The 18,044-nt window shown below is 36.0% G+C and overlaps 1 long non-coding RNA gene across 1 annotated transcript in view; it reads left to right on the plus strand.

Annotated features, from left to right (window-relative positions):
- Positions 1-18,044, plus strand: part of LOC126752723 (uncharacterized) — a 143,576-nt gene that overhangs the window by 64,250 nt on the left and 61,282 nt on the right. The gene's annotated exons all lie outside the window — the stretch shown is intronic.

Raw genomic sequence — 18,044 nt, forward strand, 5'->3', positions numbered from 1 at the left:
CACTTTTTAGCGGTGTTTGCGTTTTTTTTTTTTTCGGTTTTTTCCCACTTTTTTTTTTTGGGTTTTTACTTTTTAATCAAAAAATTTTAATAAATTTTTCATGATTTCCTGACCCGTTCGAAATGAGGGGGAAATCTTTTTTTATGACAAAATTTAATGACAAACCTTCAAATGAATTGAAGATAAAAAAAACCACCAGTGGGTTGGGTGAAAAAAAAATTTTTGGCATATCTTATTTTTTTTTCTATGGTTTGAGTAATTATCTCCCAAAGCTCTAAAAGGTTTTTTTTGAAACGTCCAATATTCCAAAAGGGAGGGAGGGGCACATGGGCGGGGCTCCAATGGCCTCTTTAATGCTCAAAGATGCTTTTGAGTGTAAAAAATCAACATAAAGTTTTTTAATTGCATGGTAAAACGTTATCAGTTAGAAGAACCTAAAAATAAACGATGATCCTAAGAGAAATAGAGGGGCTATTTTAAAATTGGAAATTATTGTATGATGAAGCTAAATCTGGTTGGATAGATTTGGGGTTTTTAAATTACGGGAAAAAGAAAGTCTTTTTTTAAAATGAACCCCCAAAAATCAATGGAGAATGGACAACAATTTAAAAAAACCAAACTCCCTTGAAAATTTATAAAATTTTTCAAAATAATTTTTGACCCCAAATTTTCACCCTTTTTTATGAAACCTAATTTCTATCAATATTCAAAGGAAGTTGGTTGCCTTATTACATCTGGTAACAAACTCCATCTTTTTAGATTAAGCCCCCTTTTTTATGTTGTAAAACTGATGGTTTTTCACAATAAAATAATGAAAATTTAAATTTTAAAAAAATTTTATATAAAAATTTTTTTAACATATTAAAATGTATTTATACTTTTCGTTTTGGGATTAAAATAAAATAGCCTAATCATTGTTTTCAAAAGACTTGGCTTGTAATCATGTTATTCAAAAAATTTTTTTAATTTTTCTAAAAAAATTTTTTCGGGTAATTAGGGGGATTTTGGCCCCAAGAAAAAAATTTGGGCATAAAAGTTTTTGTTTTATGCGCGCTTTGGGGGGGCCAGTTTCTGCAAAAATTTTTAAATAGTATTTCTTAAAAAATGTTTATATAAATTTTTTTTTTATTTTAAAAGGGAATTTGTGTTCCCACAAAATGTATGTGTGTTTTTGGGGGAAGTTTGGACGTTTATCTGGACATGTATTGCACTCGTTTTACCCCCAAAGATTTTATTTCTGTCAAATTGTGTCCCAAGTCTATCCCACAACATAAAACGCAGGCATAGACAACAAATTCTAAAGCACATTTCCATTTGTTCACCTTTTTTTGGGGTTATTCCCTGCTGTATTTTTAATTAAATGTAAAAAAAAAATTTATGTTGTTAAGAATATCTGCACACACCATACTTTTTTTGACTAGCCGAGTCCGATGCAGCGATTTTTACCTTTCTCTGCTGTTTTCCCATTTTTTCACAAAATTGTATAAAAGCCACTGAATTTTTTTCTACTCTTGCAACCCAGTTGCTACAAATTACTATAGTTTTGTTCACCTAACGGTTGTACGTATCACCTAAAACTAATCGAGATAGATATAGGGTTATATATGTGGAGTACTGGTTTATTAATACACGTCTGGGAGACGTGGTAACCAAAATCCAACTGACAGGATTTAATTTCTTCGAGTTTAATTTCTTATATGCTTATTTAGGTAACGGTGATCGAAAAGCATCAGGTGATGCTGCTGTCAATATGTAATGCATTATTATGATAGCTTAATTAATGTATGTAAGAGAGAAAGAAGTACTGTAATTCAAAGGATAACAATGTAAAGTAGAATGTAGGATAACTTAACCTTTAGTTGTACAAATATAAATGAACTTAGTGTAAACCTATCCCCGCATGAATTAAATAAATTTAAAGATATGTTTAATGTGGATGTCGCCACATATATACATAAATGATAAGGGTGACGAGAAAAGTTGAAATCCGGGACTGCGGACTGTCTGATCGCTATAGCAAAGCTGATATATGAGCAAAATTTTTTGATAAACTGAGCGTAGAGCCGCCTTCTAGTAAGTTCAATGGCAATATCTACTAAATCACTAAAGCTAAAACAATCAAATTCGCTAACCGCAAATATTATAATAACGCCTACGCCAGTGTAAAAATGGATAAAATCGGAAGATAACTCCGCTCGCTCCCCATATAACGGTACAATTAAAGACTACTAATAAAGCAATAAATCAATAACTTAACTATGTGAGGGCAGCCGGTGTGAAAATTGAACGATGGGCGGTGCACCTCCCACTTTTTGGTAAAATCACATATCTCGGAAACCGACCGAATTAGTACGTGACATTATTCTTATATTCCTATATTACACTACGAAAATGGGCGAATACGCACTACAACAACGCCTACTTCCCGTATAGCACAATTTTAATTCCTTTTCACTCTTTCACTTTCCAGTGTACAAATTTGACGAGATAAAATTTTGCGTTATAACGTAGGGTATGCCACCTTATGATCAAATATTAACCAAAACTGTTCAAGCCTTTAGGAACCGAATATGATTTTTACAGAAAAATATCGACCAAAAAATAGGATATACAATTAAAAAAAAAATTCTGTCCTGATAATAAGTATAGATATGAAATTATCTTTATTAGTATTCAAAATTTAATGAATCATGAACAATGCTTCGTTGAGCCCGCATATTAGTTATATTTTCAGAGATTTTCAAACTTTTGGGTGATTTTGCACTGCATATATCGGCCTATATATGAGTTATCTCAATGAAAATTGCATAGCGTGTTTTACTCATAACAGTTTATCTTTGTGCCTAAAATAGATGAAAGTGGGCGAAAATTTAACATAGCCTCCATATGACTACATAATGCCAGGATTTTCGAACATCCGGCTGACTTTACTCTATCAGATTGGTGATTGTATCTGAGGTACCTTAATGAAACCCAGAGAACACTTTTTTATATGTGACATAACAATATTTTATAGCAAAATTGAGTCGAAACTACCCCAACTATCATACACTACATACTTATAATGATTTTCCTTTTTCTAAGAAACCTTATGTCGAATATGTTGGTCAGTGTATGAGTTATATGGAGAATATGTATATATAAAATTACCTAGATTCCGATCTTCTAGTTGACATTTTACACTTTAAGGTATTTCCCTGGCTCAACTTGCAGGATGGAAGAGTATAAAGTGTTCGGTTGCACCCGAACTTAGCCTTCCTCACTTGTTTTTATCTGCCAATAAATATATTTTCTTTGTTTTATGCGCCTTTCTGATAATTTGTTTTCAACTTGTTTCTCTTTTCTTTATCTTCTAAGGCATATCGTAATCTCTTTGCTTGAAATTTGTTAAGTACGGCATTAAACGACTCATAAATTTATATACATTTGTATGTGTTAGTACAAACGTCCTTATGAGTTGGTATACATATGTATTGTATAAAACATACATAGGAACAAAATTGAAATATATGAGTTCTAGCAGAGAACTGGTTACGAGCTGCGTCATGACTTATTGAAATATATTCTCTCTTACTCGTTGTGGAGTTTTTAATAATGAAATCAAATAGTATTTAATGGGTAAATAATGTAAAATTTCACAGTGAGTTTATCTTCTAGCTAGTCTTGGTACCCTGACTTGTGAACGTCGTCTGTTAAGGTCTTCCGTGGTTCGGTAACTTTACACGAGCGTCAACGTATACGCCAGGCCATGGTCATCGAAGCAAACAGGAGCGCCGGCATAGTCGTCGTAGCAGAGGCGTCAACGTGTCGAACACGTCATTGAAGCCTACGCATAATAGTCAAGCGTCACGTCGTAGCACGCCAGAACACCGCAGGACATCGTCATGGAAACCTACGCGAGCGCCGGCAGAAGAAACCGAGCGTGATCGTCGTTGTACAGAGCAGCCAGTCGTCTGCCACCCAGGAGCGCAGCAGAGAGGGAAACGGTATTGCCCTAAAGGACCACACTGAACCGTTACCCTGACAGCACTTTCCTCGGGCGACGACATTACAACGCGAGAGACAAATTTTATAACTTAAATTAAAATTATAATAAAAAGTAAAATGAAGTACGATTCGCAAAAGAGCTCCAATGTTTACAAATTTATTGTAACGAACCCTGGACACGGCGAGTATACCTCAGCAAGTTATACTTGTTAGAAATTTAAGTGGTGCAAGCGCTATCTTCAATAATTCAAGTTTTATTTTGGGTTTTCTAAGAATGGCACAAATAAAAAGCTTCGTTATTCAAATAGGTATAAAAGAACCAGGAAATAATTTTATGAAACCCTCAAATATAATAAGCCTGGCATTTATAAGGTGACCTGAAAATAAAACGCATAAAATTTGCAAAATCTCATAATTCCAAGATTTATTTTTGCATAGTTTACATCAGTTTTCTATTGTGAATGGCGCAAATAACCAATTAAAATACAAATTTAATATTATTCTTTTTTTTAATTTATTATTTAAAATCAATTCAAATAGCTCTAGAAAACAAAAAATTACCTACTGTGCATTACTAGCATAATTTATTGCATGCTTCAGATTTCTTTGAAATAATAGATGCTTTCTGAAGTGCATTTTCATTTTGCATATTTGAAAACCTCATTTTGTCAAGAAAATATAAAATATAACATTTCCGAAAAAAAGGAAAAAAAAGGCCGAATGGACCAATAAGTATATACTCTTTAGTCTTCATATGAACCCAAATGTAAAGAAGGTGACATAGTATAAAGTCAAACGAATGCTTGTAATAGGACTTGCTGGCCGGTTATTAGGTATACGAAAACATTTGCTACGAAACCATTGAATCGCAAGACAGAAAGAGCGAAGAAACTTCAACTTTTTTTATAAACATTAATACAATAAATATTGAACATTGCTCTTACCGGAGCTTTCTATTATTAGATCTTAAAAAAATTAAAGCTGGAAAGACCTTACCCACAAAAAGTCCAATGTAAATGTTAAAGCAAAATGTTTAAATAAATAAATACATGCTGTCTGTTGTTCTTAGACTATATTTCCTTCTTCATGCGCTGCTATTTACACACTTTTACACAAATTCCACATACAACTGAACTGCTATATGAATTTAAGCGCTCACACACAAGCGAGGGTTTCTGCAATAACTTCTATATGTACTATGTATGTTTTTACAAAATTTCAGCAGTTTCTCAAGCTTTTCCATGGCTCCGCCTGCCGACGTCAAGCAACCAAAGAAATTATTTTGTAATTTTATGATTGTTAAAAGCATAAAATAAATGCCATAAATGGCTTGACATGGTAAAGCAACGGCAACAAATTTAGAAACGAAATGCTTTCGTATAATTATTCGGGATGTGTAACTCTTTTGGATCTAAATACTTTTGAAGTACTTTTCGCATTGCTTGAACTAGCTCAAATGATGGAAAGAATCTCATTTGGCACCCTTTTCGCTACCCCTTTCATGTTTATGTTTCGTTATTTTATTTCTCTTTTAATGCGTTATTTATTCACAATTTGTCCTTTTTTATGTAACTAAAGGACCCGTTCACGCTTTACTGTGGCTGACACATAGATACATAATACTAATAATAAATCTTTATGACTTCTATTAGTTTGGTTATAACAATTAGTTAATGACATAGCATTTTTGTGAAGTAACTTGTGTTACTTTATAAAAAATGCACACACTGGAGTCCAATTGACAGTCATTCTAGTGGGCGGTTCACGAGGAACCGATTCTCAAGCGTGGAAAAAGTCGGCTGGCATTCATCGACTGATTACTGAGCCAGTTACAAGGTGCTTTCCAAAGTAAACAGGACTTTTTGAATCTAGGGCCCCCTGGTGGCGCCATCTCGACTAGTGAGTTAGAATCTGCTATCTTTATCGATTGTCCAGTGGGAATTTCATAACCTTTCATTGATTGGTAGTGAAGTTATTGCATTTTAAGTGAAAGTATGTTTGTGTTATCGGTGCGAAAATGAGCTTCGAACAAAGAGCCAAAATTAAATTTTGTTTAAAATTGGTAAAACTTTTACGTTTATGGCGATGATTGCCCATCCCGTACAAGAGAGCACGAGTGGTTTCAACGTTTTCAAAGTGGTCGTGAGGACATAAATGACGATCAACATGTGGGCCAATCAAAATCCGTGATCACCGGAAATTCCATTGAAACTGTGCGTCAATTCATCAGAAATCAACCGAAATCATCATTGAAATTCATGGAAATGGAATTGAACATCTCGGAAACATCGATTTATCGCATTTTGACCGAACATTTGGGATTACGAAATTGTGTGCATGGTTTGTTCCGCACAAATTGACGGACGACCAAAAATTGCTCAGAATTCAACATTCGCAGGACGATTATTTGACCACAAATCACATTTTAACTATTAAATACTCCCCGTATTAATCCGATATGACACCGTGCGATTTCTTCCTTTTCGGAAAAATGAATTTTCCCATGAAAGGAAAGCGTTATGCAGACGTAGAGGCTATTCAAAAGGCAGGCACCGGCATACTTGCGGCCATACCGTCCAACGAGCTAAAACACTCGATCGACGTGCTTTTGGACCGTGCAAAAAGCTGTATTGAAGAAGAAAGAGACTATTTTGCCCAAAAAACCATTTGTTCTGTTTTTTTTTTAAGTCATGTTTACTTTGGAACACACCTTATATAATCCATTGCACTGCGTATTTGTTTGCAGTTCTATTCTACTATTCCAAATATTTAGCAACTGTATTATTTTTGAGGAAGGAAATTGTGTGCATATACTTCATCGTTCCGTTTAGATATTCCTCGCTAGAGTGCTCCGATAATAAATGCGTCCGATCGCTGCTAAATTCAAAATGCTATAGAGAGAACCGCCGCCTCCTAGGCGCTATTTATAGGCACGCTCCCGCCGCCCCGGCCGCCCTGTACTGCCGCAAACGCTACCTCTCGCAATTTTAAATTTGTAATATTTTCGAAAAAATTCTGTAAAGGGGCATACAGATCTACATTAAATCAAAGTTGTATTTAAGGTATTTAGCTGAATAAGTATTATTGCTGTATTGGTTAAAATCGCTTCGAAAATTAGACGTTATTTGTCGTAAGTAACTGACAAAAAATGTTATTGTGGGATATCCATAAGAGATAGACATATATAATTCGGAAGTGTTTTGTAGACCCTTCCAATGTGTACAATACCTAATACATTATTTTGATAAATCTCGTAGGATTCAGCCGGCGTTTGCAATGTAAGCGAAAAAAGTGTAATTATTTACGACATCACATTAAAAACCTGAAAAATAACAGTATTTCTCCACTAGAGAGACAGAATTGATATCTCAATTTATATACTTTTAACTGTGAGTTACTTGGAAAGATATACCTTTGTAATTACAGTTAATGTATGACGATGATTATATCTCGTTTCCCTTTCTGGACTGTGGTCCAGTGCAAATACAGCTGTTTTCCGCGTTTGCTGCGCCCGGGTGAATCACAGTAATGCAAGAGTAAACCATAAGAGAATTCGATTATAGTTTAAAAAAATGAGCAATCCTCAACAAACTGTCAACGCATCGTATTTCAATGTATCTTGCCTTCAATTCATACTTTCTTGCTTTTGAAACTTTTCGCCTTCTTTGTCATTGTCTGTCCGTTCTAGTTTTTTGCATGCTATTTTAGTGAAAATTGTAAGAAAAGAAATTTTTTAATCAGAATGTGTGTGCTTGAAATCTCATCTAACTCGATACTCGCATACAAAAAGATGTTATACACATAAAAGAACTAGGTAGCTTTTGCAATCGATATTATGGTTTTTGTATTAAAGGGTGGTATTGCATGGATTTACCTCCGGTTATTCGGTAAATACTCTATGAATTAACTTAATAGAGATAAAAAGTTGAGTTCGATCATACTATAATGCGGCTTATAAAGGAGGCTAAGTTATTCCAATTTCGCCAATACACTGAAAAATAAGAGATAAGAATTACTTAAATACCAGATATTGGGCTTAATTTTAACTAATTGTGTATTTGAGTAACTGGAAGTTTTTAGTGCAGGACTTAAAGTAGAAATATGGAAATCCTTTAGCTTTAAACCAAATTTTGATTACATTTTATTCCTCCTATCCTCCACGTCAAGACAAATAGTGAGAACGGATCCCTCCAAGGTACTTTCTTAGACTATGACTGTATAGAGCTGTTTAACAACCAAGCATTCTCACTTCATTCACTCTCTCCTTCTAACCACAACATTTAGGTAAGTTCGAAATATTTTACTTGATCATTAGAATATGTAACGGCGAATCAAATGTTTTTCTTTCAACAATCTTTTATTCACTTCTTTCCTGAATACTTCTTCAAAAAAAATTGTTGTTGTTGTTTACAAAATAACCTGAAATCTTCCCCAAATTAGCTTTAAGGACTGCTACAATGACGCCTTGTTATGCCTGAATATAAATTCATCTTCACTTTGGTTCGGTAGACAATCACGCTCTTTCTCTCCTTGACTAACGAACTAAAGAAGTGCAGCTACTAGTCTTTGTGTTTTCCAATTAAGTTCAATATAATAGATTGTCAAAAAAGTCTTGCGGTATTTTCGCTAGTTGGCGCTAAAAGCGCGTAGTTCTAGTTTTATTCGTCGCATCGGGTCATGCTATACCTTTTTGGAAAGCTCATTTCACGCGCTAACGCGTGTTTGATTGATTGTCGTTTCTTTTAAGTCGTTCGTGAGTTATAGCGTCGCAAACATGGAGAAAAATAAAGAGAAAATTCGGCATATTTTACAGTACTACGATAAAGGCAAAAATGCATCTCAAGCCGCCAATAAAATGTGTGCAGTTTATGCAGTTTCCATTTCCACCGCACAACGATGGTTTCAACGTTTTCGTTCTGGTGTAGAGGTGGTTGAAGATGCGCCACGCTCTGGAAGGCCTGTCGTCGAAAATTGCGATAAAATCGCTGAATTGGTCGAAAGAGACCGGCATAGTAGTAGCAGCCGTAGTATCGGTCAAGAGCTGGGCATGAGTCAACAAAAATTCATTTCAATTTCAATAAAAAAAAATCAATAAAAATACCGCAGGACTTTTTTGACAACCCATTATATTGCAACACCCTGTAACAGCAGGTATAACAGCATTTGTGAAATTTCCTTTGTTTCGCTTAATGCAACTTGTACATCACATGTTCTACACTGCGGTGCCAGCGTTTGGTCGAGTGTTGGTATGCATTGGTGTGGTTTGGTCCAGAGTTTGTCTATGTTGGTGTGGCATAGTTCTTACTTATCTATAACGACCCTGGGTAGTTGTGCAAATATGCAGATTTCGAGGAACGGTGTGCAATACTAAAGCCGTTTTTTACCGAAATAATCTGAGCAAAGCATTTCACGGGATACTGTGCTTCGCTCAACTTGCTCCGGCTACAACTCCCGATCTATAATAGTCGCTACCGATATCAGAATAAATATTCTTCATTTCATAGTTTTTGCGTTTCGAGAGCAATTTTGTTTCCATTTTACATTCCGGCAAAAATCATTCAAAGAGAATCCGATAGTTTTAAGTCCTCGCATCAAAGAGTGGGTCATTTACATTTCGTTATTTTAACACGAGTTTTTGATTGTCGAAGTTATTAAAAATGCGAATTCAAAAGAGAATCCTATTAATAGTTATCAAAGAGTGAGCATACAAATGTACATTTCAGTATTAGTGTTATCTTCAACATAGACAAATTTTGGTACAAGATTTGAGAAAAAATAAATTATAAATCTTAAAATATTCGGAACTTCAAAGCTCCACTGCAATATTATTGCAATTTCATTAGTTTGTATTATTACTGAAGAATAAGTGTTTGTTATTGTAAAGTTGCAGTCGATATCTTCTTTTGGTTATTGCCTGAGATACAAATTCTTGATTAAAAATAAAAACTATTAATATAAAATTGTATAATTTTGGATGGTTTCTAATCAGCGATCCATTCTTCCTGGAGAGATGACCTTGGTGACCGTAAAATATTTCTAAAAAATGCTGACCAGAACCATTTTGGATGAGTTCACATTCGCACGCTAAACGCTTCTTTGTTCCACAATATTGAATCAATTTGGATTGAAGCCTTTCTCCTCAAGAACTTTCCAGATGTAATCCTTCCTGATTTTATTAACTGAACGATATCTCTATCAATTTTTTATTACTCTGTATGCGGCTTTTTTCTTATTCTACTATTGATTGAACATCCTTTTAGTTAGGTTGGACTCGTTTTATCGTCATAGGCAGTCCAAAAATATGACCAGTATGTTTCTCTCTCTGTTTTTTCATTCTGCACCCTCAGATGCGCATAAATGTAGGATTAGAATGGACATCTGAATTCTAGCATAATTAGTAAATAATTGGCAAGCACTTATTCGAACATCGAATAGTGGATTCGAAATAATGGATTACAAAAAAGTTGTGGGCGGTAAGGCATAGCGTCCATCATAGTGAGGAAAGTATTAAGTGCTGAACACAATGAGCGTGACAGACTGCAAACGACATCTGTCAAATATTAGAATACACACGTTACTTCAATTGGAATGGCATGTCCTACCACACTCGCCATACTGTACTATCTTGGCATCTTCGGAATGTTACTTTTTCCGCTCCCTAAAAAACTTTTTGGAATAGAAAACCCTCACCTCTAAACAGGACGTCACGAACCATGTGGACCATTTCTTGCCTGCAAGAATAAAAATTTGTGTGAACGTGGAATCAACCTCTTGCCTAAAGACATAAAATTTCCTAAAATGTTTTACACAATAAAAATTGTTTTTAAATTCCACTAAAAAAATTAAATTGCTTACTCTACGACTCCATAGAGTCTTATCAATTGGATGGGATGGTTAAAGTCAAACATAGCCAAACATTGCTTGGTTAAGGTTTTACAATTTTTTTTTTTGCACTTTTTTTATAAATTTTTTTTTTCTAAACGACCAATATGTCGAGAATATTGTGTACAAATTTTGAGTCAATTATAGTCAAACTAACTGATTTTTCCGAAAACTACCTAAATCTACTGAACCGAGCCTTTTGAAAGTTTGAACATTACTTCTTCACATAAATCAACAGGTAATCAGATGGATTTTTTTATATATTTTTTTCTATTTTTTTCTTTTTTTATTAACAAATTAACCGCGATTTTTTTAACTAAAATCGCGCTTTTTACTTCCAAGTGCTGCAAAAAATAGAAAAAAAACTTTTTCTGATTACCTCGAGAAATACATCACCTTTAAAACACATATAATTTTTTTTGTTTCAGATGATCCGGTAATGAGTTATATTGTCCACCGCTAAACCTTGTTTATCAAGGCCCTTCTGGAGATTCACCGTCACAAGCTTATTTATTAATATTTTTCATTGAAAATTTTTTGTAATATACTTCAAAAGTCGTGCAATAATATGCCATTAAATTTAATAAAATTATATTACTCATGCCGCCGCAAAAAAAACACAAATATATTCTCTTTTTTTGCCCCCTCTTAAGAAAATCTTGCATTATAAATTTTGATATAAACTTATTATGTTATATTTCCAAAAATATGAAGACAAGTCCCGCTTCCATAAAATGTCTCACATGTTGTCCCAAAAATGCTTTGTACATTCCATAGGCTTACGAAAACAGATATGGACTGTTTTTTCTAGAACTGGTGGCACTATATATGTAAACATGTAAGAAAGCTAAGTTCGGGTGTAACCGAACATTTTATACTCATGCAAATAGCAAAAATTAAAGTAAGGGAGATACCTTAAGAGGTATAACGACAACCAGAGGATCGGAATCTAAGCAATTTAACACATACACTGACCAGCAAATTTAGCCTACGATTTGTGGGGATAACTCTGGGTACTATCGACCCTATTTTATGTATTAACTTAAATATCATGCCACATTCTAAAAAATGCTCCCTAGGTTTCATCACTCATATGGAGCAAAGTCAGCTGGATGTTCGAAAATCCGGATATTAGTTATGTATATGGGGGCCTGGTCAAGTTTCCACGCAATTGTATTCATTATAAGCACAAAGGTACTCTGTTATAAGTAAAGCATTCCTTCTCATATTTATTGATGTAACTCAATTATTGGCCGATATATGCAGCATGAAGTCACCTGGATTAGGTATACAAGGTCTGTCGCAAAAGAAACAGGACTGTTAAAAAAAACAACAAAAAATTAATATTTTTAATTTCCTTGTGCTTCGATACAGCGTTTAGCCCGGTCAATTAGCATTTCAAATGAGTGTTTAAGGTCATTTTTCGGAATGCTCTTGAGAAAATCGGTCGTCGCCTTTTGGATAGCTGAAAGCGTTTAGCTTTCTCCAGGCTGGACAAGGAAGCACAGAAAATTAGCATTTCAAATCGACTCGCGTGTTTAGGGTCATTTTCGGAATGCTTAGGAACCAGTATTAACACCACGAACAATGTCAGCCTGGAAATTGCAGGATTGAAACTTCGGACTGAGTCGCCTTTCTCGACGAACAAAAACTAAACTCTATAAGTCCCTCATAATTCCCGTCCTGCTATATGGTGAAATGCAACCGATGAGTCGACGTTACGAGTTTTCGAGAGAAAAACCGAAAGTGGTCCTTTGCGCATTGACCACGGCTTTCGCATTCGATGGAACGATGAGCTCGACGAGATATACGACGACATTGACATAGTTCAGCGAATTAAAAGACAGCGGCTAAGGTCATGTTGTCCGGATGGATAAAAATCACGCAGTACCCGCCGGGGGAAGCAGATCAGTGGAGAAGGACCTGGCTTCGCTTGGAATATCCAATTGGCGCCACGTAGCGAAAAGAAGAAACGACTGGCGCGCTGGTTAACTCGGCTATAATCGCGTAAGTTTTTTGTGTCCTTTCATGGGCAAATGAAGTTTTACAAATAGGTAAAAATCACAGGGTGCCAGATCAAATGAGGAGGGTGAGTGATTAATGGTTAATATGGAGTTTTTTGTCAAAAAATCAGTGACAAGCGTCGACCGATGACACGGCGCATTATCGTGCAACAGGCGCCAGGGCCCTGCCTCACGGTATTGTGGTCGAGCACGACGAATGCGTGACAAAAGACGCTTCATAACACCAAGGTAAAGCACAGCATTAATCGTTTGGCCAGGTGGGACGAACTCTCGGTGTACAATACCCTCGGAATCGTAAAAACAAATCAGCATTGTCTTTATTTTTGACTTCTGAAGACGACCGACTTCTGATCATACACATTACTACGGGATAGGCACTGATTACCATAAACTTTTTTCATCAATTGCAATGTTTCAGTAAAGGTTTCCCCAAGTTTAAAACAAAATTTAATATATGCTCTTTATTCAAAATGCATTTTACGACCGATGACCAAAAGCTGCTGTCACCTTTTGATCGATAACATCGATTGTAGTTATCCAAATGTCTTAAAATTTTTATGAAGTGTCAACAAGAGATCAAACTTTTATTTCATATACCCACCAGTAGGTAGCGCCACCAGAAACAGTTATATTTAAAAAGTTCTGTTTCTTTTACGACAGACTTTGTATATTTTTGATATACATAATTACTATTGTCAGGAAAGGATTCTGTCTGAATTTCAATTGTATACCTCATACATTGACCAATATATTCGCTCGAAAGTCAACAAGTGATACTGGGGTCCACATATTCGGTATTAATTTGGATTTGAGCAATTTTTAGTCATTAGGAGGCATACTGCAAAGGCTTAGCCCATTATATCAATTGCTTTCTGATTTGTGTACTAGCAAGTAGAATTATCGAGTGGAATTTAAAATTGTGTTATAAGGGAAAACCGGTTTGTCGGTTCCCGATATATGAAATTTCACCAAAAAGTGGGCAATGCCACGCCCATAGTCCAATTTTCACAACGATTCTTATAAATCCCTTTCGTACCATCTCAGAGGTAAAATTTAATGTCTCTGGCGTAATTAATTATTTATTTACTGTTTTATGTTAGTAGTTTCTAAAAGTAATATTATATAGGGAGTGAGTATAGTATGTATTACGGTTCAGTAAAAGACGGATGGTTAATATGAACAAGTTAGCTGAAGGTTTGGCTTACGACTTCGCGCTTTTAATATGGATAGAAGTGGCTGTCAACGCATTTCAATACAAACCTTTATTATCGCCTTCAAAGACCGATTATATCGCAAAAAGCTCTTGCATATGTTAGAGGACTTTTGAAAACTCATTAAACACTTAACCAACCAGTAATAGATTATGGGTTTGTCGTTATTTCAATCTCTCGCTCAGCGGATGGTATTTTCTCTGCAGAACTGTTCCAAATTATTCAGTGCTGATTTCAACACTTTTTCAGTACAACAACTTCGTGATTCGTGCTGGTATGTACAGTGTCTATAAGTGAAAGTGCAATTATGCGGGAGTACAAGTTTTCATTAAATGATTTTATCTCGCCAGCGCATAGCTAGCTGTAGCGCAACAGTGTGGTATTATGTTGCTTTCTGGCATACAAGCGCCTTCTTGGCAAAAAGGTTGACGTTCATACAAATAAAAACTCACCTAACATCATTTTACGCTGTATTTATGTTACCCTGCATTTGATGTTGTCGTATCTTATTGGAGTTGTTGGCGTCGTTTCCCCTACACAAAATTTAAATTTCTCTTACTTATTATTTAGCTATTAGTTGTTGTTGCTCCACTTCTCACTTTATTAGTTTTATCGCAGGTTTTAAACAATTGAACGAAATTCTTGAATGCTTCTTCACATTGCGGTGCCTCATTTACATCCTCAACCCAATTGTTACTGCGTTTGGAATGTAAACTTATATGTTGCATAGTGGTATGATGATAGTTAAGTTTTTAACCACCATCAACGCAATATGCAGACAATCTTACTAAAAATATAAGCAGTAAGCACTTTAGTCGAGTTTTCGCAACTGTTACGTTACATTGTGGGTGATGGCTGCACAATTTTGAGAAGTATATACTTAGCTCAAGTTCTCCAAAACTACTGGGTACCCAACGAGTCTTTTGGCTTTAGATGTGCACATGCTCTAATATCTGATTTCTTTGAGAAAAAATCAAGACAAAGGTCTCTGAAAAACGAACTAGTTTAGTGATAAAAGAGTGTAGTATAAGATCGCCCTGACAAATGAGCCCGTAAAAATATTTTCACCCTAACCGTCTCAGAGTTTTTACGACTTTTCCGAACCTACTGGGTATCCATTGGAAGAAGGTCCCAATTCCACAAAGAGATTCCGGCTTTTAAAGTCACAGAGTTGCTAAGAATTTAATTTAGAAAGCTAAACATATGTACGCTTTAAAAATATTTTTTGACATTTTCTAAATATTGAATACATTAATTCTGGTTGAATAATATCCGATACACTTTATCAGCTGATATACATATGTAATTTAAGAAGAATTGGCTGAATTTTATTTAATCTATTTAATATTCCATAAAATAAAACACTCTTCAGTCGGTCTTGCGAAAACATTGTTACATAAAAAATAGCTTAAAGAGGTTTCATAATATCAACAGATCGGATGGATTATTAAATGTTACAATCGACCAAAACACTTACGGGATGGGATAGATACTGAGGACTGAAGTGGGAAGCGAAACGCATTTGCAGTAAAAAAAAGAGAGAGGCTGAAATGAGTGAGTATGAAGAGCTTGACAAACTTCTATAATGTATATGTAATATGTACAGCTGCTGGCTTACGTCGATGATTTTGATATTATTGGCCTCAACCCCCGCGCCGTTAGTTCTTGCTTTGTTCAGAATGGCGACTTGGCTCCCACGTCACTGTTGACAGCCAGAACTTCGTAGTTGTAGATAATTTCATCTATCTTGGAATCAGTATTAACACCAAGAACAATGTTCGAAGTTCAACGCAGAACAACTGTTGTTAACAGGTGCTACTTCGGACTGAGTAGGCAATTGGGAAGTAAAGTCCTCTCTCGACGAACCAAGCCCAAACTCTATAAATCACTCATTGTTCCCGTCCTGCTATATGGTGCAGAGGCATGGATGATGACAACATCTGATGAGTCGATGTAATGAGTTTTCGAGAAAAAGGCTCTGCGGAAAATTTATGGTCCTTTGCTCATTGGCAACTGCAAAAACCGCAGTCGATAGATCGATGAGCTGTACGAGATATTTGACGACATTGACTTAGTGCAGCCAATTTAGAAACAGCGGATACGCTGGCTAAGCATTAGAATGGATAAAAACGCTCCAGCTGTGAAAGTATTCGACGCAGTACCTGCCGGGGGACGCAGAGGGAGAAGCAGACCTCCACTTCGTTGGAGAGATAAGGTGGAGAATGACCTGGCTGCACTTGGCATCTCGAGTTGGCGTCTAATTGCGAAAAGAAGACAAGTCTGGGGAGCTGTTGTAAACTTCAACGCCGATAAAGAAGAAAAAGAGGGGCTTGCATGAAACGAGCTTGCACTTCCGCAACGCTTATCGCGACTACGCTAAGGTAACTGTTTTTTTGCCATTATTACGATTTATGTTAGTTGTTTTTGTAATTACACAGATTTGTTACCGGGTTTTCCCGCTTTTAAAAGTCTGTTGGTTTGAAAGTTGTTTGGGAGTTGGTAACGCTTTAAGCAAATGTGAATCATTGCATCGAAGCATAGGGTTAGAGCGCGTGCGAGTGCTTGATGACGGTGGAAATATTAAACTCGCAATTTGTCGCAGAAGCCGTAGAATGTTTGAAGTGGTACGCCTACATACGCACCAAACAATCTGAGAATGAAACAGGAAAGAAGAAGAGCTTGCAATACCGTCATGCTGACTCGACTACTGAATGCCTCAGTGCGCTTTTGAACGACAAACACTTACTTTCTTTTTGTGCATACGTGCGTGGGCCTCTGCACCTCAAACTGTTGTGCATATATCTGGTTTAAGTGCTTAAGTGCAAACAACCTCAGCACTCGAAGGAATATGATTTTATCATCAGCCAAATTCATCGTCTTTCATTTTGATATAATTCTTTGGACTCCGTACTGCTGTGCCTCATCAGCCTCTCAAATACTTTACCGCCACACATGGTACTTAAGTGTACCCATCGTGTGATGCAAGATTCCTCAGAGATTCGCATCGTAGCTTCCATACAATTCCTTAACCGTTACGCTATTCCGTTGTCTTACTTTTTATACTGGAATTCGCTTCCGTTTTTCCTTTTTTTTGCCTTCTTGGCGCCTTCGCTGAACCGTTATGACTTTGTATTCAACCGTCGGCGTAGTTCCATAGCAGCAATCATCATCCGCAGCAGCAAGTTGCAACGTCAAAAATCACGCCACTAAAGACATCGTCATTATCGTCTTCAAGGTTGTTTAGATGCCTCACTATATGTTGGCGATTCCAGGCTGCCCACTGCTGCTTTCCGCGCTTTGTTGATATCGGTTCCGTCCTGTGCCTTTAACTCGGTTTCTGATATCACTGTTTACGTTGAATTTATTTTGTGCAATTTCTATTATGCTTCGTTGGTATATGATCCCTGTGGCAAACAAGTGACGCAACAGCCTTTCAGTATTTACGACGACACGACAATCAGCCGATTGTAAGCTCAAGCAACAAAAATTACGTAAAGTTTACGCTTAAAAGATACCACAAACAAAGAGAGTTAACTCCACAGCAATGTTTTTTTTTAATGTTTTCTTCTTTTCTTGTCTCTTGCTGTTTCCTTTTCGTTCCTAATGGCAAGTAATCAATAAATCTTTCGTAAAGCTTTCTTTTGATCCGTTCATGTAACGAGTGGATATCATTTCCTAAGGATTTTTATGACAAGAAATTTAATGACCAACCAGGCCAGCTGGTCTGAAGATAAAAGGAACCATATTACAATGAGGTGAAGGAAAACAATTTTCTTGAGGCTTAGTTAATTAGCTCGCCAAACCTCTCAAGGTTTCCTGTCATAATCATTACTTAGTGCACTTCAAAATGGCAAGCGGAAGCTACAGATGAGGAAGTGCTCTAGCATGGCGTCTTGGTAGCGATCAAACGATACTATTTAATCGCAAAATAAATCACTTT

Source organism: Bactrocera neohumeralis, chromosome 3, assembly GCF_024586455.1.
Source record: "Bactrocera neohumeralis isolate Rockhampton chromosome 3, APGP_CSIRO_Bneo_wtdbg2-racon-allhic-juicebox.fasta_v2, whole genome shotgun sequence".
NCBI lineage: Eukaryota > Metazoa > Arthropoda > Insecta > Diptera > Tephritidae > Bactrocera > Bactrocera neohumeralis.